The following is an 11675-nucleotide window of genomic DNA, read 5'->3' on the forward strand; positions in this document are numbered from 1 at the left end:
TAGGAAATATTTGGGAGTTTCTTATGAACATCTATTTACCATAAGAACTGGAAGTCTCACTCTAGAACATTTAATCTAAAGCAGGTCTTCTCAAACTTTTCTTCACATTTTTGATCCATTTGAATGATTTTTATTGACAATTTTTTTTTTTTTTTTATAAATTTTTATTTATTTATTTATTTGGGAGCAACAGACACAGAAAGAAAGACAGATAGAGGGAGAGAGATAGAATGGGCGCGCCAGGGCTTCCAGCCTCTGCAAACGAACTCCAGACGCGTGCGCCCCCTTGTGCATCTGGCTAACGTGGGACCTGGGGAACCGAGCCTCGAACCGGGGTCCTTAGGCTTCACAGGCAAGCGCTTAACCGCTAAGCCATCTCTCCAGCCCATTGACAATTTTTGTACATGTATGTATGTAATGTATTTTGATCATAACACCCTACCATTATCTTCTCTTGCTCTTTCCATGTCCCCTTTCACTAGACCCCTTCTTCCAAACCACTTCCTTTCACATGATGATATCTTTTTTATTTTTCCTCCTCCTGCCTCCCTCCCTCTCTCTCTCTCTCTCTCTCTTTCTCTCTCTCTCTGTGCGTGTGTGTGTGTGTGTGTATGTGTGTGTGTGTGTTGTCTGTGTGTTTACTGACTCCATTAAGTTTGCTGAGGAAAAAAAAACCAGCTGAGAATATTTTATGCAATATCAGGTACAAAGTAACATAAATAAACAAGTCAAATGTTTACTGATAAAAATAGTCATGAAATTCATTTTAAAACAATTATTAAGTGTACATATAATTTTATAATTTATTAAAAATAAAATAAGTTTAATTCTAATGATATGGGTATTTTGTATATAGAGAATTAAGTCTTGAGGCTGGTGAAATAGCACAGTGAATCAGAGCACTTGCTGTGTAAACATGAGGACCTGAGTTCCTATCTATGGCATCCAGGTAAAAGTCTGAGCTTAACCACAAATGCTTGTAACTCTGGTGCTTACAGTGATAGAAACAAGAGAATCACTGAGGGTCACTGGTCAGCCAATGTCACTGAAAAATAGTGAGCTCTACATTCAGAGTGAGTTCAAACTCTGTCTCCAGAGGGAAAAGCAATAAAGGAAGAAACACAAAGTTCTTCTCTTGACTCTGCATGGATGTTCATGTATTATATTCATGTGCACATAAACATCAAATGTAACACACACACACACACACACACACACACACACACACACTCATAATATACTACATACACACACCTAAAAATCCCAAATAATTCAATCTGGGGTGAATACTTGGTACTACAAGTTGTAAACATTTTCAGTATTTTCAGATCTCATTAAGATTTTGATTTCATAATTATCAATAATGAAAATACAACCTCATATAAATGCATTACATTAAGGCTAGTAGGATGGCTTAGTGGTTAAGTGACTTTCACATAAAGCCCAAAGACCCAGCCTCAATTCCCCAAGACAATTCCCCAGGTAAGCCAGATGCAAAAGGTAGTACATGCATTGGGGTTTGTTTGCAGTAGTTGGGGGCCCTGGCATGCCTATTCTCTCTATATAACTGCCTCTCTCTCTTTCTCTTTCTCTAAAATAAACAAATAAAAATTACAAAAGATAAAAAATACATGACATTAAATTGCAGGTGCATGTTCAGAGACAATTTGAAATTAGAAGAGATATTATCCTAGTCCCAAGCAATACAAGTCAGAAACTCAAATAGCAACTTTTGAAAAATCAAGCATTCTAACACAATCTAAAGGTACTATGCTAACTTTAAACTTACATGCTGAATAATGATGGTATGAAATGTTAAGTCTTTGTATTCCATAGTTAAAACATTATGTTTTCTATTTTTAAAGAATTTTTATTTATTGAGTGATTAGAGGCAGAGAGAGGGAGAGGAAGAGAGAGAGAAAGAGTGTGAGAATGGGCATGATAGGGCCTCTAGCCACTGCAAACAAACTTCAGTCGCATGCACCACCACGTGCATCTGGCTTACATGGGACCTGGAGAATCAAATCAGAGTCCTTAGGCTTCATAGGCATGTACCTTAACCACTAAGCCATCTCTCCAGTCCCCAACATGTTATGTTTTAATAAGAACAGCCTGGTTTACACGTATAGCAAACACAGCACAATTCATAAATTATAATAGTCTCAAATCCAAGCTAATGTACTTCAGGCAGCATTCCTTCACATTGTGTGGCATGTTAAAGATGTATAGTGAAAACTACACATTATGTGTTCAAAACCAAGGAATGCTACAGTGAAGCCATGTCAGACAACATAGATGAGCACTTACAGAAACACTTTGGATTTATTATACATTAATTTTAATTAATCTTTATTCATAGAGCAATCATAAAATGTTTACTGTTTCAAGATATTTCCTGATAGTCACATTCAGTTATGCACACATACACGGGATTATAACTCACAGTTTAAGAAGATGGGTCCTAGAGAGATAAAAATTTAAGTTTGCCTGAGAAGCTGCACATAAGTGTTTAAAGAATCTCTCTGAATAATCATATAGAGGCACACACACACATGCACACACACACACACACACACACACACACACACAAAGTGGCTTTCATGATAAATGGTCAAAACAACTATATAATACCATTCAATGGAATATTGCTCAATACTTAAAGAAAAATTACTAATACACCGAACATGGTTGGAATTAAATGACATTATGAGTTATAGTAAAAAAGATGGCAGGTTAAAGACTGTTCACTGTTTGTGTTACACATGTTGATGACATTCTTGCACCGGTAGAACTATAACAAAGAAATGGCTGCCCAGGGCTGAGTCTGATATAGGGGTGAGACCAAGAGGTCCTTTGAGAGATGGGCTTGTCCTTCTTCCTGAATGGTGTGGTGATTATGTAAATTTATTGAGTCTTAAAGTCATAGAAACATGTAAATCCAAAAGATCAATTTTAGTTTATGTTAATTTTAAGAAACAAACTACTCAAATTCTATCTCCAAAGAAATATACCTAGATGACAATGCTAAAATGAGAAGTGATTTTTTTTTAATTTTTTTGTTCATTTTTATTTATTTATTTGAGTGTGACAGAGAGAGAAAGAGACACACACACACACACACACACACACACACAGAGAGAGAGAGAGAGAGAGAGAGGGAGGGAGAGGGAGAGAATGGGCATGCCAGGGCTTCCAGCCACTGCTAATGAACTCCAGACACATGCGCCCCCTTGTTCATTGGGCTAACGTAGGTCCTGGGGAACCAAGCCTTGAACCGGGGTCCTTAGGCTTCACAGGCAAGTGCTTAACCACTAAGCCATCTCTCCAGCCCGAGAAGTGACTTTTTAAATGCCTCATGTCATAGATCTTCTTGATAGCACATAAGCTAATGGCATCTTTCAGCCTCAAAATATTCTCAATTTCATGAAACATGTCCCAAAAACCTTAGTATTAAAATCCCCATATAGATAGAAAATGTATTTCAAAGTGGCAAAAATGGTTGTTTTAGGTTGCAAATTGTGAATGGTTAGACTTTAAACTGCCCCCATAGACTTATGTGCTTGGCTGCTTAATTGTCACTTAGTTGCACTGTTAATGGATGTCATGGGACCTTGAGGAGGTGGAGTCTTGCTGAAGAAAGTGTAGCACTGAGGATGGACCTTAAAGTGCCACAGCTCAACTCTGAGCTGTTACAGCCAGCCCCCTTGCTGTTCACTAGCACTCTACTTTCCTGATAATGAGACAAGGCAGTGCTGGCTTGTTGCTTCCATGCTTTCCCCTGCATTGATAGACTTTCTCTCAGAATTGTTAGCCAAGAGTAAAGTAGCTTCCTTAAGCTGTTTCTGTTTGGGTTTATAGTAATGAGAAAGCAACTTAAGATTGTCAATAGTGGGTGGGAAAGATGGCTCAGTTGTTAAAGGTGCTTGCTTATAAAGCCAAATGGCCCAGGTTCAATCCTCACTACCCATGTAAAGCCAGATACACAAAGTGGTACATGTTTAAGGAGTTTGTTTTCAGTAGCAGGAAGGCTTTGTGTCCCCATACTCACTTTCTCTATTGCCTTTCTCTTTGTCTTTCAAATTAATAATAAATAAATAAAAGAATTATTGTGATGCTCACACAAGTGCAATAGTGGTACACAGCCTTGGTGGGAAACCAACTGCTCTTGATTTTGGCAACTGATCCACTCAGTGGAACAGGACCCATACCTGGATCTGGGAAACATGTCAGAACTATATCCAAACATGAGCCTACTCTCCATTATCAAGCTACCACCACTTGCAGGTTACAAGAGGGCCTATACCTATTAAATTCTCTTTAAAAAAAAATAAGAGTTATCCCATTTATGTGGTGCTAAGTTTACTCTCCATTGGAGAATCTGCTTCTCTTTTTCAGATAGACACTGATGCTAAGGAAAGAACCACCCACATCATACCTCAAAAGGGCCCCAGGTGAAACTAAGAATAGTTGATGAATCAAGCAAGGGTGCTGTTTTCTTGGTGAACCTGGTACCAACACAAGGGTGAAGGAGATTGACACAGAGAACCAACTCCTACCAAATCAGATATCTGGAGACCCAGAGGCCCCCAACACCTTATCACAGAAGCAGACCAAAAATGAACCCAACATGGCTCAGGGAAATTTTGCAGAAGAGGGGGCAGAACGAATTTCAGAGCCACATGTTGGGTCATGATATGCAGAGGCATTTCCTCCTACCCATAACTGTGGGCTAACTCCACAATGCATGACCCATATACCTCAACAAAGAGGGGCCAGGGGGAGGTGGTAGGACATGGATGAGCCTGATAATGGTACCAACTTGACTGTATTCACTGAATACAAAACTAATTAATAAAAATGTAAATAAATAAATAAATAAAAAGCAAAAAGGCTAGCAGTGATTACAAACAAAGAGTTTCAAACAGTTCCATGATTTTTTTAATAATACTAATATAAAATTTACCTTTTATATCCTGAAAAAGTATGAGTGAAATAAATGCTTTAAAATTAATAGCAGCAAAGATTTAGACTAGGTGCCTGCTTGTACTGATTTTTCAAGCAGTTCCTCATGCATGGATGTAGCACGATTAGCTGAACTTGGAACTCCCTGAAGACAAATTTAGTTCTTATTGCTCACACCTATCCTATCACCAGATAATTCTTCATGATCCACACACCAGGGACAATGTGCAAGGTAATAATCAACTTGGGATTATTTTTGGCAATATCAAGTGTGTTATAGTTGGAGAATTATCAGCAAATGATTTTTTAAAAGAATTTTTATCTTTATTGGGGAACAGAATGGCTGCTTTGTTTTAAAATTCTCTGAACTCACAAGATGTGTAGGGAATCCAGTATTTCAGGCGAGGGATACCATTGCTAGTGGCAGATGTGCATTTGCTTTCTATCTGTCCCCTCATACATTCACATTTCCATGTGTCTGCTCTGAAACCAAAGGCGACCTTCCTTTTTCTGAACTCTGTCAGTAATGACTCCAGTAACAATAACTGTCAGGGGCTGGGATAGTAAACATTTTCTAAAAGCAAATGGATTCCAAATGTGGACTTTCTCTCCATGAGCACAGCTCTCATGAGCCTGACTGAGAATGTTAGGGTCATCTGAAACACTCAATCCAAAGTGTGAGCGCATAGTGAAGTGCTGAAATCTGTGACCCATATTCCACCCCACCTGCTACCTCTTCTTTTCTTCCATGCTCAGTTGGTCTGTCTTGGAGTGTTGATCACAGATACAAAAATGACTTCATAGATTCTGTACAGTGTTTCCCCTGTGCAACATTTACAAAGCCACTCAGTGTTTAAGCCCAGTCTTACCAGTGGGCAGTGGGTCACAGCAGGTTGTATCCTTTTAGCCTTGTTTAAAAGAAAATATTTTAATTGTGCCAAGACTCAGTTTCCGTATTTTGGAATGGTCAATAAATCTCTACAAGTTTATCCTTGACTTATTTCATGAGAAATATGGAATACTTTCAAAATGTAATATGCTCTAATGGATTTAAGAAACACATCTTGTATATTATGTATAATGTTATGAAAATACTCTATAATGAAAATGGCTGCATTAGAATAAACAACACAACCAATACTTGTTGCTATGCTATAGAATTTTGAGTTGCGGTTTTTATGTTTTATACATTTTCAATTTATTAAGAAAATATATTTATCATATAAAAGTCACCAAAAGTATGTCAAATTGACTTTTCTCTCTATGTGCTTAAGTTAGATTACATTTCATCTTTATATAGTTGAGTTATTTTACTCTTCTCTGAGTCCATATTGTAAAATAAAAGTATGACATTGTAATAAAATATATGCTTTCATGTATTCAGATGGGAGGTTTTCTTCAGCATCTCAATGAAAAGGAAAGATTTCATTGTATTTAGTAGTAATTTTAACTTTCCCTGAGAGTCCCTCCCCGACTTATCCCTGCTCAGAACCTGTGGTAATGCAGCCATGATCTGAGGGGCTAGTGTTCCTTGGAAATTTCCAGGATGCTCCCTACTGGAGGCAAGCTCTCTGTCAATATAAAACCAGCCCATGTTACAGAACTAAAAGGATTGTTTTTAAGAGAGAATTTTTTGTCTGGAGTACAGAGTCTGAGCACCTGAGTGACAGAAAGGAGGTTACATAGGAAGGAGTTTGCAAGAAGGAAGCAATACTGAGCATTCTTCCTCCGCTGGAGGTGAGGGTACCTAGAGGTTTCCCCAGGCGTGCAGCTGTGCTAGCCTCACGGAGCAGAGCTGAGGAGGGATCTCCAAGTGACTGACATGAATGTTCCAACTTCTGCTGAGTCGGCTGGCCAGAGACCACCCCCTACCCCTTGCCTCCCTTTGAAGAGCATGCTTTACTTTACTTAGAAGCAAATATCCAAATTCTTACTGTTTAATTTTTCACAGGAAGCCAGGACACTGATAAATGAGGACTCATCCATACATGTTTTCCCTCTGTTACCTAAGAAACTATCTTCAAAACAGAAGTCCTCATAAATACTCTGGCGATGCATCAGACTCTCCGGTGCTGTGCGACACTGTGTATATGGTTTGGCAGGAGTTCATGGGGGAAGATAAACTAGGACATTTTGCCAGGATTCTATTACTCTTGACCCTGACCTTGACTGGAGGCTGTTTCCAGTTACACTCCATCTTAAAGAAAGACAATGCCTGCTATTTTCTCTGGTTTCCTTTTTCTCTCTCTTTTGTTTTTTTTAATTTAATTTATTAGTTTTCTTTTCAGTAAATACAGGCAGTTTGGTACCATTATTTAGGCTCATCTGTGATCTACCCCCTCCCATTAGACCCTCCTTGTTATTCAAAATGGGTCGTGCATTGTGGAGTTAGCCCCCAGTTATTAGTATGATAAATGTCTCTGCAAATCATGACCCAACATGTAACTCTGACATTCTTTCCGCCCCCTCTTCCGCAAGATTTCCCTGAGCCATGTTGGGTTCATTTTTGGTCTGCTTCAGTGCTGAGGTGTTGGGGGCCTCTGAGGCTCTGGCTCTCTGATTTGGTAGGAGTTGATTTTTCTCTGCATTGATCTCCTTCCCCTTTGTGCTGGTATCCAGTTCACAGGATAACATCACCCTTGCTTATTTCGCCAGTTGTCCTTAGTTTCAGTTGGGCCCCTTCTGAGGTATGTTGGGGCAGCTCTCTTCTTAGGATCTGCATCTATCTGGAAAAGAGAAGCAGATTCTCCAACGGAGAGTAAGTTAGCACCCAGAAAATTGAGATAACACTTACTTTTTTGATAGACAGTTTGATAGGTGTAGGCCCTCTTATACCCCGTGATTGATGGTAGCTTGATATTGTAGAGTGGGCTTGTGTTTGGGTATGGTTCTGACTTGTTTCCCAGCTCCAGCTAAGGGTCTAGTACCACTGAGTGGATCAGTTAGCCAAATCAAGAGCAATTGATTCCTCACCATGGCTGTGTACCACTATTCAACTTGTGTGGGTATCACATCCGGTTAATTGTTGCTACTTAGGTTAAACAATGTGTTGCTTGGACAGATCTTGGTCACTTCCACCAGTCGCCTATGTAGTGCCTTCTGGCACTAGACACGCTGACTGTCTGGGGACTGACTCTCTCCTGGCTTCCAGCCATGTCATTCCATTTTGCGTGTCAGCTGCGTATGGAGTCTTCAGCAATAGGGTCTTACCACTGGCCTTTGGTGGGTCATCAAGTACTCTGACAGAAGTCTGTCATTGTTTTGGGAAACCTTGTAGGTTTCCCTGATCAAAAGCTCATTGTGGATTGTAGGCCCAAGCTGGAAGTGGGGGTTACAGGTCAGTGTCCACTAAGAAATTGAGGAAAAAGATAACTAATATACAAGAGTTAGAAAGGAGAGAGATAGAGGGGAGAGGGGGAGAGGGAGGGAAGGAAGATGTAGGAGATTTAGGTCAGTCTTGATCCTACCCTCTCCAGGGTCTTGTGGTTCAGGTGTTTCCTGTAAGGGACTAGTGAAGGTTCAGTCATTTGGTATGTCTTTTAGGAAGTAGAATTTTATGGTACCATTGCCGTTTGGGTCCGGATTACTGTTTTCCACCCTTTGATTCCCTCCCCGCCCTCCCATCCATCTTATTGTCTAGTTCATGAGGTACTTGCTGGGTATGTAAGGCATCTTGGGCAAATTCAGGTTAGGTGTTGCAGATGAGTGAGACTATGTGTCGATTTTTTTTCTGTGATTGGGTAAGTTCGCTGAGAATGATCTGTTCCAGGTTCAACCATTTTTCCTCAAATTTCTTTATGTCATTTTTTCTTACTGCTCTATAGAATTCCATTGTGTAGATATACCATATCTTTGTTATCCATTCTTCTAATGATGGACATCTGGGTTGATTCCAGCTTTTAGCTATTACGAATTGAGCTGCTACAAACATGGTTGAGCAAATCTCTCTGGCTTTTGGTTTGAAGGTTTTGGGTACATGCCCAGTAATGGTATAACTGGGTCTGTTTGTATTTCTATAGTCAGCTTTTTCAGGAGTCTCCATACTGCTTTCCAAAGTGGTTGTACCATCCTGCATTCCCACCAACAGTGAATGAGTGTCCCTGCTTCTCCACATCCTCGCCAGCATTTATTTTCATTTGACCTTTTGATGTTGGCTATCCTTATTGGGGTAAGGTGGAATCTCATAGTTGTTTTAATTTGCATTTCTCTGCTGATTAGGGATGATGAATATTTTCTTAGGTGTGTGTTTGCCATTTGTATCTCTTCCTCTGTGAATTGCCTGTTTAACTCTGTGCCCCATTTTGTGAGTGGGGTATTTGTCTTCTTATTGTTTAGACTTTTGAGTTCTTTGTAAATTCTAGAGATAAGGCCTCTATCAGTTGGATAACCTGCAAATATTTTCTCCCACTCTGTGGGTATTCTATTGGCTTTGTTTATTATATGCTTATCTGTAAAGAAACTCTTCAGCTTCATATGATCCCAATGGTTGAGTGACTGTTTAAGAACTTGAGCCACTGGGGTTTTATTCAGGAAGTCTTTTTCCATTCCTATATCATGGAAAGTACTTCCTAAATTTTCTTCAAGTAGTTGTCGAGTTTCTGGTCTTATGTTGAGGTCTTTGATCCATTTGGATTTGAGTGTTGGGCATGGTGAAATGTGTGGATCAAGTTTTAGTTTCCTGCATGTGGTTATCCAGTTTGTCCAGCACCATTTGTTGAAGATGCTATCTTTTTTCCAGTCTATATTGTTTGGGCCTTTGTCAAATATCAAGTAGCTATAGTTGCTTGGCCCAAAATCCGGGTCCTCAAGTCTATTCCATTGGTCTATGCTCCTGTTTTTATGCCAGTACCATGCTGTTTTTATTACTATGGCTTTGTAGTATAACTTTATATCGGGTATGATGATGCCACCAGAGGTATTTCTTTTGCTGAGGATATGTTTGGATATGCGAGGCCTTCTGCCTTTCCATATGAAATTTGAGATCATTTTTTCTATGTCTGTGAAGAACATTGGAGGGATTTTAATTGGAATTGCGTTAAATCTATATATTGCCTTTGGTAGGATTGTCATCTTCACAATGTTAATTCTGCCTATCCAGGAGCATGGGAGGTCTTTCCATCGTTTCAAGTCCTCCTCAATTTCTTTTTTGAGAGTTTTTATATTTTCGTTGTATAGATCTTTTACTTCCTTGGTTAACGTTATTCCAAGGTATTTTATTTTATTTTTTGCTATTGAAAATGGGACTATGTCCTTTATTCCTTTTTCTGTGTCTTTGTCATTTGCATACAGAAATGCTTCCGATTTTTGTGCATTGATTTTGTATCCTGCTACTTTGCTATAGGAGTTAATCACCTTCAGGAGTTTTGGGATGGAGTCTCTCAGGTCTCTTACATATACAATCATGTCTTCAGTGAATAGAGCTAACTTAACTTCTTCCTTTCCAAATTGTATCCCTTTTATTTCCTTCTCCTGCCTTATTGCTTGGGCTAGGACTTCCAGAACTATATTGAAAAGCCGAGGTGAGAGAGGACATCCCTGTCTTGTTACTGATCTCAATGGGAATTCCTCCAGTCTCTCTCCATTAAGAATTATTTGGGCCTTTGGAGCTTTGTATATTGCCTTTATTATATTAAGATGTGAACTGGCCATGCTGATTCTCTCCAATGTTTTGATCATGAAGTGATGTTGTATCTTGTCAAAGGCCTTTTCTGCATCTATCGAAATGATCATGTGATTTTTATGTTTAAGCTTGTTTATGTGGTGTATTACATTGACAGATTTTCGTATGTTGAACCACCCTTGTGTTCCTGGGATAAATCCCACTTGGTCAAGGTGGATAATGCTTTTGATGTGTTGTTGGATTCGGTTTGCCAGAATTTTGTTGAGGATCTTTGCGTCTATGTTCATTAGGGAAATAGGCCGATAGTTTTCTTTTCTTGTGGCGTCTCTGCCTGGTTTGGAGATTAGGGTGATACTAGCTTCATAGAAGGTGTTGGGTAGTTTTCCCTGTCTACAATTGTGTGGCACAGTTTTAGGAAGATTGGTTTGAGTTCTTCCATGAAGGTTTGATAAAATTCTGCTGGGAATCCATCTGGTCCTGGACTCTTCTTTTTTGGGAGGTTTTTTATTACTTTTTCAATCTCCATGAGCGTGATGGGTTCATTGAGGTGGTTGATCTGCTCTGAGTTTAGCTTTGGTAGATGATATAGCATCCAGGAATTTATCCATCTCCTCCACATTTTCCAGTTTTGTGGAGTAGAGGTTTTTGAAATAAGTCCTGATGATTCTGCCGATTTCACTGATGTCTGTTGTAATCTCTCCTTTTTCATTTTGAATTTTGTTAATTTGGAGTCTCTCCTTTTTTTGCTTGATCAAATTGGCCAGAGGTTTGTCAATCTTGTTTATTTTTTCAAAGAACCAGCTCTTTGTTTTGTCAATTGCCTTAATTGTTTCCTTGGTTTCCAATTCATTAATTTCTGCTCTGATTTTAATTATTTCCTTCCTTCTGGAGCTCTTTGGGTTGGATTTTTCTTGTTTTTCCAATGCCTTTAGGTGGATGGTTAAGCTATTGATTTGGGGTTTTTCTGTCTTTTTTATGAAGGCATTGAGTGCTATGAATTTTCCCCTGAGGACTGCCTTCATTGTGTCCCACAAGTTTTGGTATGATGTGTTCTCATTGTCATTCAATTCCAGGAATTTTGCTATTTCATTTT

Source organism: Jaculus jaculus, chromosome 5 (genome assembly GCF_020740685.1).
Source record: "Jaculus jaculus isolate mJacJac1 chromosome 5, mJacJac1.mat.Y.cur, whole genome shotgun sequence".
Classification (NCBI taxonomy): Eukaryota; Metazoa; Chordata; class Mammalia; order Rodentia; family Dipodidae; genus Jaculus; species Jaculus jaculus.